The sequence below is a fragment of the Salmo salar genome, chromosome ssa03 (genome assembly GCF_905237065.1).
Source record: "Salmo salar chromosome ssa03, Ssal_v3.1, whole genome shotgun sequence".
Classification (NCBI taxonomy): Eukaryota; Metazoa; Chordata; class Actinopteri; order Salmoniformes; family Salmonidae; genus Salmo; species Salmo salar.
Genome location: NC_059444.1, coordinates 29,382,004 through 29,394,303, shown reverse-complemented (window position 1 = coordinate 29,394,303; position 12,300 = coordinate 29,382,004).

Below are 12,300 nucleotides of genomic sequence, written 5' to 3'. Positions count from 1 at the left end.
AATTTCTGCGCACAATATGTGCGAAATAACCTTTTTGGGATATTTTATTTCAGCTCATGAAACATGGGACCAATACTTTACATGTTGCATTGATATTTTTTTGAAGTGTAATAGAATAATATAAATAAGAACGAGTATAACACCATAAAGTTATGAAATGAATAACTCGTTAATACCTTGCGTGTCCGCGGTTACAAATGAATACACACGGACACAGAATACATTATGCTCCAAACATACAGTGACTACAGTAGAAACTTTAACACGATATACAGAAATTGTATTATGATAAGGTAATAAGGCACTTACTTTGATAGGAACGCACACATGTACAAAGTAACTATTAGTAAGGAAAAAACTAAGAATTCAATGTGGGCGACAGCCAGAAAATGTGGGCAAAAAGGTTTGGGCAGGTTAAGTTCCCACTGGAGATGTGCAATTGTCTTCATACTTGACCTGGGGAAACACTGGGGGGAGTGCTTGGGCTCTCATTGAAGAGAGAAGTTTGTCCTGCTCATCTAGCTAATCCTCATCCTACATTAGCATAGCATGCTTCAAATGTAAATTGTCTGCCAAACTGAAATGGGCTACTTCTATGTGAATTAATGAGGAGGTAGAACACACCACATTTCAAACTGTTGGTTGAAAATATAACTGTAGTTAGAAAATAATGTTGTATTTATTGTAGCTGAATATTTTCATTTTTGTATTTTTATTTCACCTTTATTTAACCAGGTAGGCCAGTTGAGAACAAGTTCCCAATTTACAACTGCGACCTGGCCAAGATAAGGCAAAGCAGTGTGACACAAACAACACAGAGTTACACATGGGATAAACAAACGTACAGTCAATATCCCAATTGAAAAATCTATATACAGTGTGTGCAAATGTAGTAAGATTAGGGAGGTAAGGCAATAAATAGGCCATAGTGGCGAAATAATTACAATTTAGCAATTAAACACTGGAGTGATAGATGTGCAGAAGATGAATGTGCAGGTAGACATACTGGGGTGCAAAGGAGCAAAAAATAAATAACAATATGGGGATGAGGTAGTTGGGTGGGCTATTTACAGATGGGGTGTGTACAGGTGCAATGATCGGTAAGCAAAGACTTATAGATGACCTGGAGCCAGTGGGTTTGGCGACAAATATGAAGCGTGGGCCAGCCAATGAGAGCATACAGGTCGCAGTGGTGGGTAGTATATGGGGCTTTGGTGACAAAAACGGATGGAACTGTGATAGACTACATCCAATTTGCTGACTAGAGTGTTGAAGGCTATTTTGTAGATGACAACGCTGAAGTCAAGGATCGGTAGGACAGTCAGTTTTACGAGGGTATGTTTAGCAGCATGGGTGAAGGATGCTTTGTTGCAAAATAGAAAGCCGATTCTAGATTTAATTGTTGATTGGAGATGCTTAATGTGAGTCTGGAAGGAGAGTTTACAGTCTAACCAGACACCTAGGTATTTGTAGTTGTCCACATATTCTAAGTCAGAACCGTCCAGAGTTGTGATGCTAGACGGGCGGGCGGGTGCGGGCAGCGATCGGTTGAAGAGCATGCATTTAGTTTTACTTGCATTTAAGAGCAGTTGGAGGCCACGGAAGGAGTGTTGTATGGCATTGAAGCTCGTCTGGAGGTTTGTTTACACCGTGTCCAAAGAAGGGCCAGAAGTATACAGAATGGTGTCGTCTGCGTAGAGGTGGCTCAGAGAATCACCAGCAGCAAGAGCGATATCATTGATGTATACGGAGAAAAGAGTCGGCCTGAGAAATTAACCCTGTGGCACACCCATAGAGACTGCCAGAGGTCCGGACAACAGGCCCTCCGATTTGACACACTGAACTCTATCTGAGAAGTAGTTGGTGAACCAGGCGAGGCAGTCATTTGAGAAAGCAAGGCTGTTGAGCATATAGATAACATCTAGTTTTTTATAGATAAGCAGACAACGTGCCATGGTTTGAGGGCAGCGGGGGTTATCTGTTCTGTTGCATAACAATAACATTTTGGAACAGTGAGCGCATTCTGACATTACGCGCATAAAAAACTCACCCTGGGGGGGACCATTGGAGATATTTGGAACTCTTACGTGAAATTAAGGAGCTACAAATTTGCATGCGTAGAATGTCGTGGTAATATTAGGTCAAACTTAAATATTACATTTTCTAAATGTTCTTGAAATGTTCTGAGGACCTCAAAGAGAAGCTAAAATATGTATTGCATGAACATTATTGGAATATTATGTTAAACCTAAATCAAATAAGCTATGAACGTCATTAAAAAATTACATTTGGAAATTGTCGAACATTGTGCAACACTCTGGGAATGTTCAGTGCAACCTTTGTGAATATTACAAGAATATTCTTGCAACATCCCAGACAACTCCCATAACTTAATTCTTAAAAGTCTAAACCGTTTGAGTGGGGGGTTCTAAGCTGACATATGGAATTGTTTTTTAGATGGTCATACTATGGATCATTTAGCTGTTTGATTTTGAATTGTAGGACCCCTTTAGGTATCAAAAAAATATATAACAAAAATATTTTTATAAAATGTGGAATTTGGCCTTTACTACTATAGCCCAGAGAAAACCCATTGAATAACAAAATCATAAATGGCAAAAAAGACACTCAAATGTATCATAAGAAACAAGGTTTTTCAAGTGTTTGTCCTATATCTATATTTCTATATTTTTACTATTTTCTACATTGTAGAATAATAGTGAAGACATCAAAACTATGAAATAACACATATGGAATCATGTAGTTACCAAAAAAGTGTTAAACAATTCAAAATATATTTTATATTTGAGATTCTTCAAAGTATAGCCACCCTTTGCTTTGAGGACAGCTGTTCTGGGAACCTTTAAAGAACTCAAAGGCTGTTCTGTCAAAATTCTTGCAACATCAAAGGAATGTTTTGTGCACCCTGATACAAACATTATCTAAATGTCAGCATATCTGGAAAGTTTTATTGTTTTGGGAATCTTCCCCTACTGTATTTATTTATTTTGCTCCTTTGCACCCCATTATTTCTATTTCTACTTTGCACTTTCTTCCACTACACATCTACCATTCCAGTGTTTTACTTGCTATATTGTATTTACTTTGCCACCATGGCCTTTTTTGCCTTTACCTCCCTTATCTCACCTCATTTACTCACATTGTATATAGACTTATTTTTCTACTGTATTATTGACTGTAAGTTTGTTTTACTCCATGGGTAACTCTTGTGTTGTTGTACGTGTCGAACTGCTTTGCTTTATCTTGGCCAGGTCGCAATTGTAAATGAGAACTTTTTCTCAACTTGCCCACCTGGTTAAATAAAGGTGAAATAAATAAATAAAATAAATAAAACATCCCACAATATTCCCACAACCTAAAGAAATTATTAAGGAAGTTTTAAAGACAATTAAACATGTGTACTGGGGACGTTCTTGTAACATCAAGTAAATGTTTTTTTTGTTACCCTAAAAGGAACATTGTATAATCATCCTCACGACTGGACAGTTTTGGGATCTTTTTTGACATCCCCACAATGTTCCCACCAGACTGTTCCCACAAACTAATGAAACACTCTGGGGACCTTTAAGGCACAGAGAAAATGTGTTCTGGGAACGTTCTTGCAACATCAGGAGAATGTTTTATACAAACATTGTATAGTCATCAGCACGATTGGTCAGTTTTGGTTAAGAGAACATTTGCCGCAAACTAAGAAATGTTCTGGGAACTTTCACAGAAACTATTTTGGTTTGCTGGGAAAACATTACTTGTAAGTTGTGTTATTATTTTACATGGAAACCTAATGAGAACTTTTGGGGAATGTTCTGTGATGGTTTTTACAGATGTTGTGTATATAAATACAGATGCATGAAAACGTTTGTGAACCCTTTTGAATTGCCTGGATTTCTGCATTGATTACTCATAAAATGTGGTCTGATCTTCATCTAAGTCACAATAATAGACAAACACAATCTGACTAAACTAATAACACACAAAAAGTTGTACTTTTTACATTTTTTTGAAGACATTGCGTAATTATTCACAGTGCAGGCTGGAAAAAGTATACGGGGTTTCCGCATACTCCTGTAAAGCCCAGCTCATTGGCTATCTAGCTAGCTTTGTTTGACCCCAAGTGGTGCGTATTTGACAAAGTTACAGTCAATCAAGTGAAGACCGCCAATGTCATCGGCACGCCATGAAGGCGACGCTCTCTGAACAAATTTGGTGTCCTATAGGATATACTACACTCATAATGATATAGTAAAGTCTAGTTACGTTCTAGGATCTCTGAGGAATAAATACGAACGTAATTTGACTGGTTGAAACAACGTTTAGGGTAAAGTTTTCACAGATTCCCATCTTTGGAAATTGAACAAGTGGAAATACAAAATCGATCATGCATGATATATGGACCTTTTTAGGATATGAAAAATGATTTTATCTAACAGAACGACACTTCATGTTACCTCTGGGACCCTTGGGATGATAAATCAGAGGAAGATTTCAAATTGTAAGTACACATTTCACCTTCAGAGGTGAATTTATCAAACCTATCACGGTGAAAAAAGTGTTTTGTTGTTAGGAGCCCTCCTCAAACAATAGCATGGCATTTTTTCGCAGTAATAGCTACTGTAAATTGGACAGTTCAGTTCTATTAACAAGACTTTAAGCTTTCAGCCGATATAAGACACTTATATGTACTGACATTTGTTGTTTCTCTAAAATATACGATCGTGACACACGGCGCTGCATGATTTACAACTGCCCCGTTGACGGAACGCCTATCCCTATTAAGTAATCATCTGTTTTATGTTGCCGTCCAAACATAACATATCATACTAAGTTGAATGTCCCGGATTTACATTTACTATGTTATGTCTAGTCTATGAGACCAGGCTGGGTTAGCTAATCCTGAACCTCATGTAAAAAAAGCTCTGGAGAACCTAAGGGTGGCCAGACACGTGTATCGCTGCTCTGAGTCTGAGGTGAATCACGGTTATGGTGTAGAATGTTCCGTGAGATGAGGGTTCTGTCCTGATGCATCACTGGGTCTCGTAGCCTAGTTAGTTGAAGCAACATGTAGAAGGAAGGTGTAGATGCAAGACTCCTAATGAGAATGAGCCAGTCGTAATGAGAAAGAGAGAGTAAAAAGTGAATCACTCTCATTTGGATGGAAAATTGTTTGGACTATCTCTTTCTTTCTCTTTCTACTTCTTTTCTTCTCTTGTTGGTTATTGCCAAGACAAAAGTGTCCATACAGCAATAGGAGTGGATTTTTCATGTTGGACTTGGCTCCGGGTAATTCCTCAAGGGATTCTGTTTCTTGGCATGTTCATAGTGGTCACCATTTAACAGGAGATGGGCTGTAGAGGTCAAAGCCATTTTGAAGGGCATAAAATTCCACCGATTGATCCTTGATCACACAATGAAACTATCCCATTCATTTGGTTTAATGGTGGCCCACTAGCCAATAATAATGAAGATCATCACATCATGACTCGAATGTTGTCCCAAGGAAGTACAACGCTGCCCTCAGATGTGCATTGTGAAGCGTATATGATGATATAGTAGAGAGGGTGGCCTATGTCATGGTAGTATCTTGCAGTCTGGGTCATATATAAAAAGTGAGGTGCAGTTTAGCTCCCCTATAGCGCCAATAGCCTAAGCAGTGATATACACAGAACAAAAATATGAATGCAACATGTAAAGTGATGGTCCCATTTTTCATGAGCTGAGATAAAACATCTCAGAAATGTTCCATGAGCACAAAAATCTTATTTCTCTCAAGTGTTGTGCACAAATTTGTTTACGTCCCTGTTAGTGAGCATTTCTCCTTTGCCAAGATAATCCATCCACCTGACAGGTGTGGCATATCAAGAAGCTGATTAAACAGCATGATTATTACGCAGATGCACCTTGTGCCAGGGGCAATTAAAGGCCACTCTAAAATGTGCAGTTTTGTCACACAACGCAATGCCACAAATGTCTCAAGTGCTGACTGCAGGAATGTACACCAGAGCTAATGCCGGAGAATTTAATGTTCTGAAACTAAGCTGAAAATATCCCAGTTCTTCCATGTTCCTGGGTACTCATCAGACATGTCACCCATTGAGCATGTTTTGGATGCTCTGGATCGACGTGTACGACAGCGTGTTCCAGTTCCCACTAATATCCAGCAACCTCGCACAGCCATTGAAGAGGAGTGGGACAACATTCCGCAGGCCAAAATCAACAGCCTGATCAACACTATGCGAAGGAGATGTGTCACGCTGCATGAGGCAAATGGTGGTCACTCCAGATACTGACAGGTTTTCTGATCCACACCCCTACATTTTTTTGAAATGTATCTGTGACCAACAGATGCATATCTGTATTCCCAGTCATGTGAAATCAATAGATCAGGGCCTATGAATTTATTTCAATTGACTGATTTCCTTACATGAACTGTAACTCAGTAAAATCTTGGAAATTGTTGCATGTTTATATTTTTGTTCAGTATAGTAAGCATGGGTACAGTTTAGAATCATGTGGTGTAGGATGATGATATATTAACTGAAGCTCCTAATAAAGGCCTATATCCTGGGTCATGATATAGTAGACATTAGCGTAACATCCAGTATCCCAGCCTTATAATGTAGTAAGTGGGAGGAAAGCTGCCAGGACCTTCTCTTGGTGAAGACCCAGAGCAAGGGCACAGTCTCCCCAGCCCCATAGATCAGCCAGCCCTGAATGTCAACCCGCACAGCAGCCACTGCGGTGCCAGGAGTCCCCCTTTCGCTCCCTCTCTGGCCCGTGATGGGCTGTCTGGTGACACCACTGTGCTAATGACCCGGTTTGGGAGTTGCTCTGCAGGGCTCCTTGGCTGGGAAACATAAAAGTCGTGGATGGATATCAACTGGAAGGTCACTGTGTTGACGAAGAACATGTATTTGCTTTGCGTTCCGGGTCTACTTTGTGACACCTCTTGGTTGCAAGGGTAACGACGGCCGGTGCTGTATGACGGACCTGTGAGTAACCTTTGTGAGTATGTGGAATTATTGACCACCTAATGTTAATGATAAGAATTACATACAGTTTAAAAGAAATTGGGAATCTAATGTAAATAAGCATTTGACATTTTAATTATATTTTTGTTGAGTAGTTTTTGTGTGTGTGTGTGTGTGTGTGTGTGTGTGTGTGTGTGTGTGTGTGTGTGTGTGTGTGTGTGTGTGTGTGTGTGTGTGTGTGTGTGTGTGTGTGCGCGCGCGCGTGTTTGTTTGCCCTGACGTTTAATTGCTTAATGATTTTAGATAACTGTGATTCTGGAGAACAGAAGACTGTTGCCTTGCCAACCAACAAGTTTGTGATTTTTCAGCTCTATGTTTTTGTTAGTTGTTGTTTAATCAGTTTGCTGTGTGAGCATGCCTCAGTGCTCAGAGAGGCCAATGTTTTCAGTTATTCCCCACTAGATTCTTCCTTCAGCCTCAGGAGTTTGGCTTGTTGGAGCATAGTGGAAGGTCCTGGGAGATGGTTCCTCCAGTGATGGGGGCTGCAGGCTCGACCCCTCTCATGCCTAGTGTGGGTGGCATCGCATCTGAGTGGGGAGACACTGCAGTGGAGGTCCAGACAGAGGCTGCATGATACTTCTGCTTCACTCTCCCAGGAGCATAACCTTATTCTCAGGGTCATGCATTCCAGCTAGCACTGTAATTATAAGCAAAGGAGAAAAAAAAGTTGAATCTTCTAGCCTTTCTGGAGATGAATATGTAGTCCCTCCTCAAGGGAGACATTCACATCTCAGAGTTCTAGTGGATGGGTTTTAATGAGGCAACTTTTGTGTGTGTGTGTGTGTGTGTGTGTGTGGGCGCGCGCATGCTCTGCCCTGGTCTAACGAGTGTAATTGACCGACTGTGGTTGCGCGTTGCTGTTTTACCATTTGCAAGGGCCTTCGGGGATCGAATGATAATTTTTGCGAGAGACACTGATTTGGCATTAAAACTTTTTAAAGACTCTTAGTTGATTTGTAGTCAAACACAGACAACAGAATCTGAAACCAGAGCTCTGTGAACTCAACCAGGAACTCACACTGCCTGATTTTAGAACCACTGTTTTAGGCTGATATGTCTGAGGAGTGAAGCCCCAGACAGATAGACTGACAAAGTAGAGGGCTTGGGGGCTCTGGGTGAGGGGGAAGGCTGTGATCCCGACCACAGATTCCGCTAGGGAACATTTCATCCTACTGAGAGACAGAGTGGAAACTCAGATACTCTGGCACACAAACCCGGCATGGCGTCGCCGTGTCTCACCAACTAGCTATGGGTGGTGGAAAAATCAACCAGAACACAACTGCTCAGTTTTACTCCAAGATAGTCTAAAGATTCGAGTCTACTAATAATTCTTGTTTTTGTGGCTGTTTGTCTTGTTTTCTCTTTCCTTATTTTATTTTCAGCAATTTAGCTATTATTGTAATTCTACTGCACCCTCAAATAAGTGTTGATTTCATAACTTTCAGCTGAAGGCTTAGTTGAGATGCCCTTGTATTTTGAGGGTTCAACTAAATGATACCAAGAGATGATACAGAATAATATTCTTCTAATATTGTCCTATTTGTTTTAGTGTCTTCACATCACAAATTTTCTTAAGCGTGGCATGATGCTCATCACTGAAGAGACAAGTCGTCTATAGCTCTATTCTTCCCATCAGTTATCTTGTCATTCTTTTCATTCCCTCTCTTTTGATTCTCATTTTGTTTCTGCTTGGTGGGTGGGGACAACAAACAATTTGGTTGATTATCAATGTTCCTATTTGTTTGTGAAAACCCCATATTTGATTTCCAATTCCAACAAACTCCTAGAGGTCTCCCAGTGGGATCACGAGTCATGACAGCCTATTGTCACAGACTCCTGAACAACACCATTCACATGAAGCTCCTCTCAGTCTCACACACAAAAACAACAACTTCTGAGCAACACTCCACATCACTACTGTACCTTAGAGAGTGAACTGAGCGAGCGCTGCTAAGCCAAGTCAAGTCTTTTCCCTGTGACTTTGTCATCTAATCAAAGTAGCAAACAACCCTGGAGGACCAGGCAAGGAGCATGCTGTTTGTTTGTGTTTGTGAGAGTATTCAAGGTGTTAAGGGGGTAGGGGGTAAGAGGGGAAGCCGAGGTGGTAAAACTTTGGGAGAACCTCCTGACAGTGCGTGGGGACCACGAGGTGGAACTTCGGGGCACAGTTATGATTGAAGTTTACAGCAGCTGGGACCTCCTGACAGAATCCAAGCACCTACAAATAGATGTTTCATATGTGTGTTTACCCAGTGTTAATGTAGTTTGCAGGTACCTTTGAATGCACCAAAGCCCATCATATCAATCTTTGCCACTCTTCTCTTTTATTTCATCTTCCGTACACACATTTCTGTGTGTGGCAGCATGTGGGTGGGGAAATGGATAGAAGAGATCAAGTTACAGCTAAGATTAGAGGATGTATAATGCACTAACAAAGTGAAAGTCTTGACAGCTTATGTAGGTCATAAGTTCCCACTTATGCAGTGCAGGTCCCTGTGTACAGAGAAACAAATAGTCTGATTCAAGGTAATAACTCATGACAAATGAAAAGGGAAAAGAAAAATGGAAGACTTTCTCAGTCTCAACAATAGAAGCGATATGTATGATGTTCAAACCCAGTCTTTTTCGGTTTATCACTTTTTGTGCTCTACAGACAGCCAGCAAAGGTCTTTAGGTCTAGCCATGACCTTGGATAGCCTTTTCCCTTCAACCTTTCCTCCACACTTCCACTTTCTGGCAGACCTTTCCCCTATAACCCTCCTCCACACTCCAACTATCTGGCAGGCCTCAAAGAGATCAACTCTCTCTAAATATTTTGTAAAACCTCTGAGGCAATATGAAACTCAATAAAGTACTATTAAATGTACAGTACCAGTCAAAAGTTTGGACACACCTACTCATTAAAGGGTTTTTATTTATTTTTACTATTTTCTACATTGTAGAATAATAATGAAGACATCAAAACTATAAAATAACACATATGGAATCATGAAGTAACCAAAAAAGTGCTAACAAATCAACATATATTTGAGATTCTTCAAATAGTCACCCTTTTCCTTGATGACATCTTTGCACACTCTTGGCATTCTCTCAACCAGCTTCATGAGGGAGTCACCTGGAATGCATTTCAATTAACAGGTGTACCTTGTTAAAAGTTCATATGTGGAATTTCTTTCCTTCTTAATGTGTTTGAGCCAATCAATTATGTTGTGACAGGGTAGGGGGTATACAGAAGATAGCCCTATTTGGTAAAAGACCAAGTCCATATTATGGCAAGAACAGCTCAAATATGCAATGAGAAATAACAGTCCATCATTACCTTAAGACATGAAGGTCAGTCAATATGGAAAATGTCAAGAACTTTGAATGTTTCTTCAAATGCAGTCGCAAAAACCATCAAGTGCTATAATGAAACTGGTCTCATGAGGACCGCCACAAGAATGGAAGACCCAGAGTTACCTCTGCTGCAGAGGATAAGTTCATTAGAGTTACCAGCCTCAGAAATTGCAGCGCAAATAAATGCTTCACAGAATTCAAGTAACAGACACATCTCAACATCAACGGTTCAGAGGAGAATTGTAATGGCCGTCGAAGGGAGTAGACCAAGGCGCAGAGTGTTTAGTGCTCATATTTGTATTTATTATACTGAAACACTATAAACAAAACAAGAAAATGACAGCCAGCACTTCTGTCAGGTTAACATGAACTAAACAGAAAATAACCACCCACAAACACAATGAAAAAAAACCCTACTTAAATATGGTCTCTAATCAGAGGCAACGAGATTCAGCTGCCTCCAATTAGAGTCCAACCCCAAACGAATCCAACATAGAAATAGATACCCTAGAATAAACATAGAAATAGAAGAACATAGAACATAACCCCAAAACACCCCCTGCCACGCCCTGACCAAACTACAATAACAAATAACCCCTTTTACTGGTCAGGACATGACAAGAATGTGTGAATCAGGCCTTCATGGTCAAATTCTGCAAAGAAACCACTACTAAAGGACACCAATAAGAAGAAGAAACTTGCTTGGGCAAAAAAACATGAGCAATGGACATTAGCGCAGTGGATATTTGTCCTTTGGTCTGGAGTCCAAATTGTAGATTATTAGCTCCAACCGCCGCGTCTTTGTGAGACGTGTTGTGGCTGAACAAATGATCTCCGCATGTGTATTTCCCACCGTAAAGCATGGAGGAGGAGATGTGATGGTGTGGGGGTGCTTTGTAGGTGACACTGTCTGTGATTTATTTAGAATTCAACGCAAACTTAACCAACATGGCTACCACAGCATTCTGCAGTGATACACCATCCCATCTGGTTTGCGCTTTGTGGGACTATCATTTGTTTTTCAACAGGACAATGACCCAACACACCTCCAGGCTGTGTAAGGGCTATTTTACCAAGAAGGAGAGTGATGGAGTGGTGCATCAGATGACCTGGCCTGCACAATCCCCCGACCTCAACCAAATTGATATGGTTTGGGATGAGTTGGACTGCAGAGTGAAGGAAAAGCATCCAACAATTGCTCAGCATATGTGGGAACTCCTTCAAGACTGTTGGAAAAGCATTCCAGGTGAAGCTGGTTGAGAGAATGCCAAGAGTGTGCAAAGCTGTCATCAAGGCAAAGGGTGGCCATTTCAAGAATCTCAAATATAAAATATATTTTGATTTGTTTAACACTTTTTTGCTTACTACATGATTCAAAATGTGTTATTTCATAGTTTTGATGTCTTCACTATTATTCTACAATGTAGAAAATAGTACAAATAAGTAAAAACCCTTGAATGAGTAGGTGTTCAAAAACTTTGACCGGTAGTGTATACTAGAAAAAGTTAATGGACATTCGCTTGAGAAATTAAATAGTGGATTTGTTACTTACATTTCAGTTCTCACAATGAAGTCTTGCACATTTGCAGACCATTCTAGACTCTGCATCTATTACACTGTTTTATATAAAATGTGCTCTTGAAGGTGCATGTGATATTTGGGATGTTATTGCTCTACATTGTGTTACATATCCATGAGGTGTCGAGCAACACTATTCTCTCCCTCTCAGCCTCCGTTCTGTATGAATTAATCAGAATAAAAATACATTGAGAGGAGAGCTGTCCTTATGTTCCTGTGATTTTTAGATGAGGCCCCTGGCGGAGGCGTCGCTCCACCAGGCTGTGGGGGGAAGAGGGCAGTGAGAAGCCCACCACAGGACTCCTTCTCTGGATCTCATTTTCACATAGCAGGGGTACGG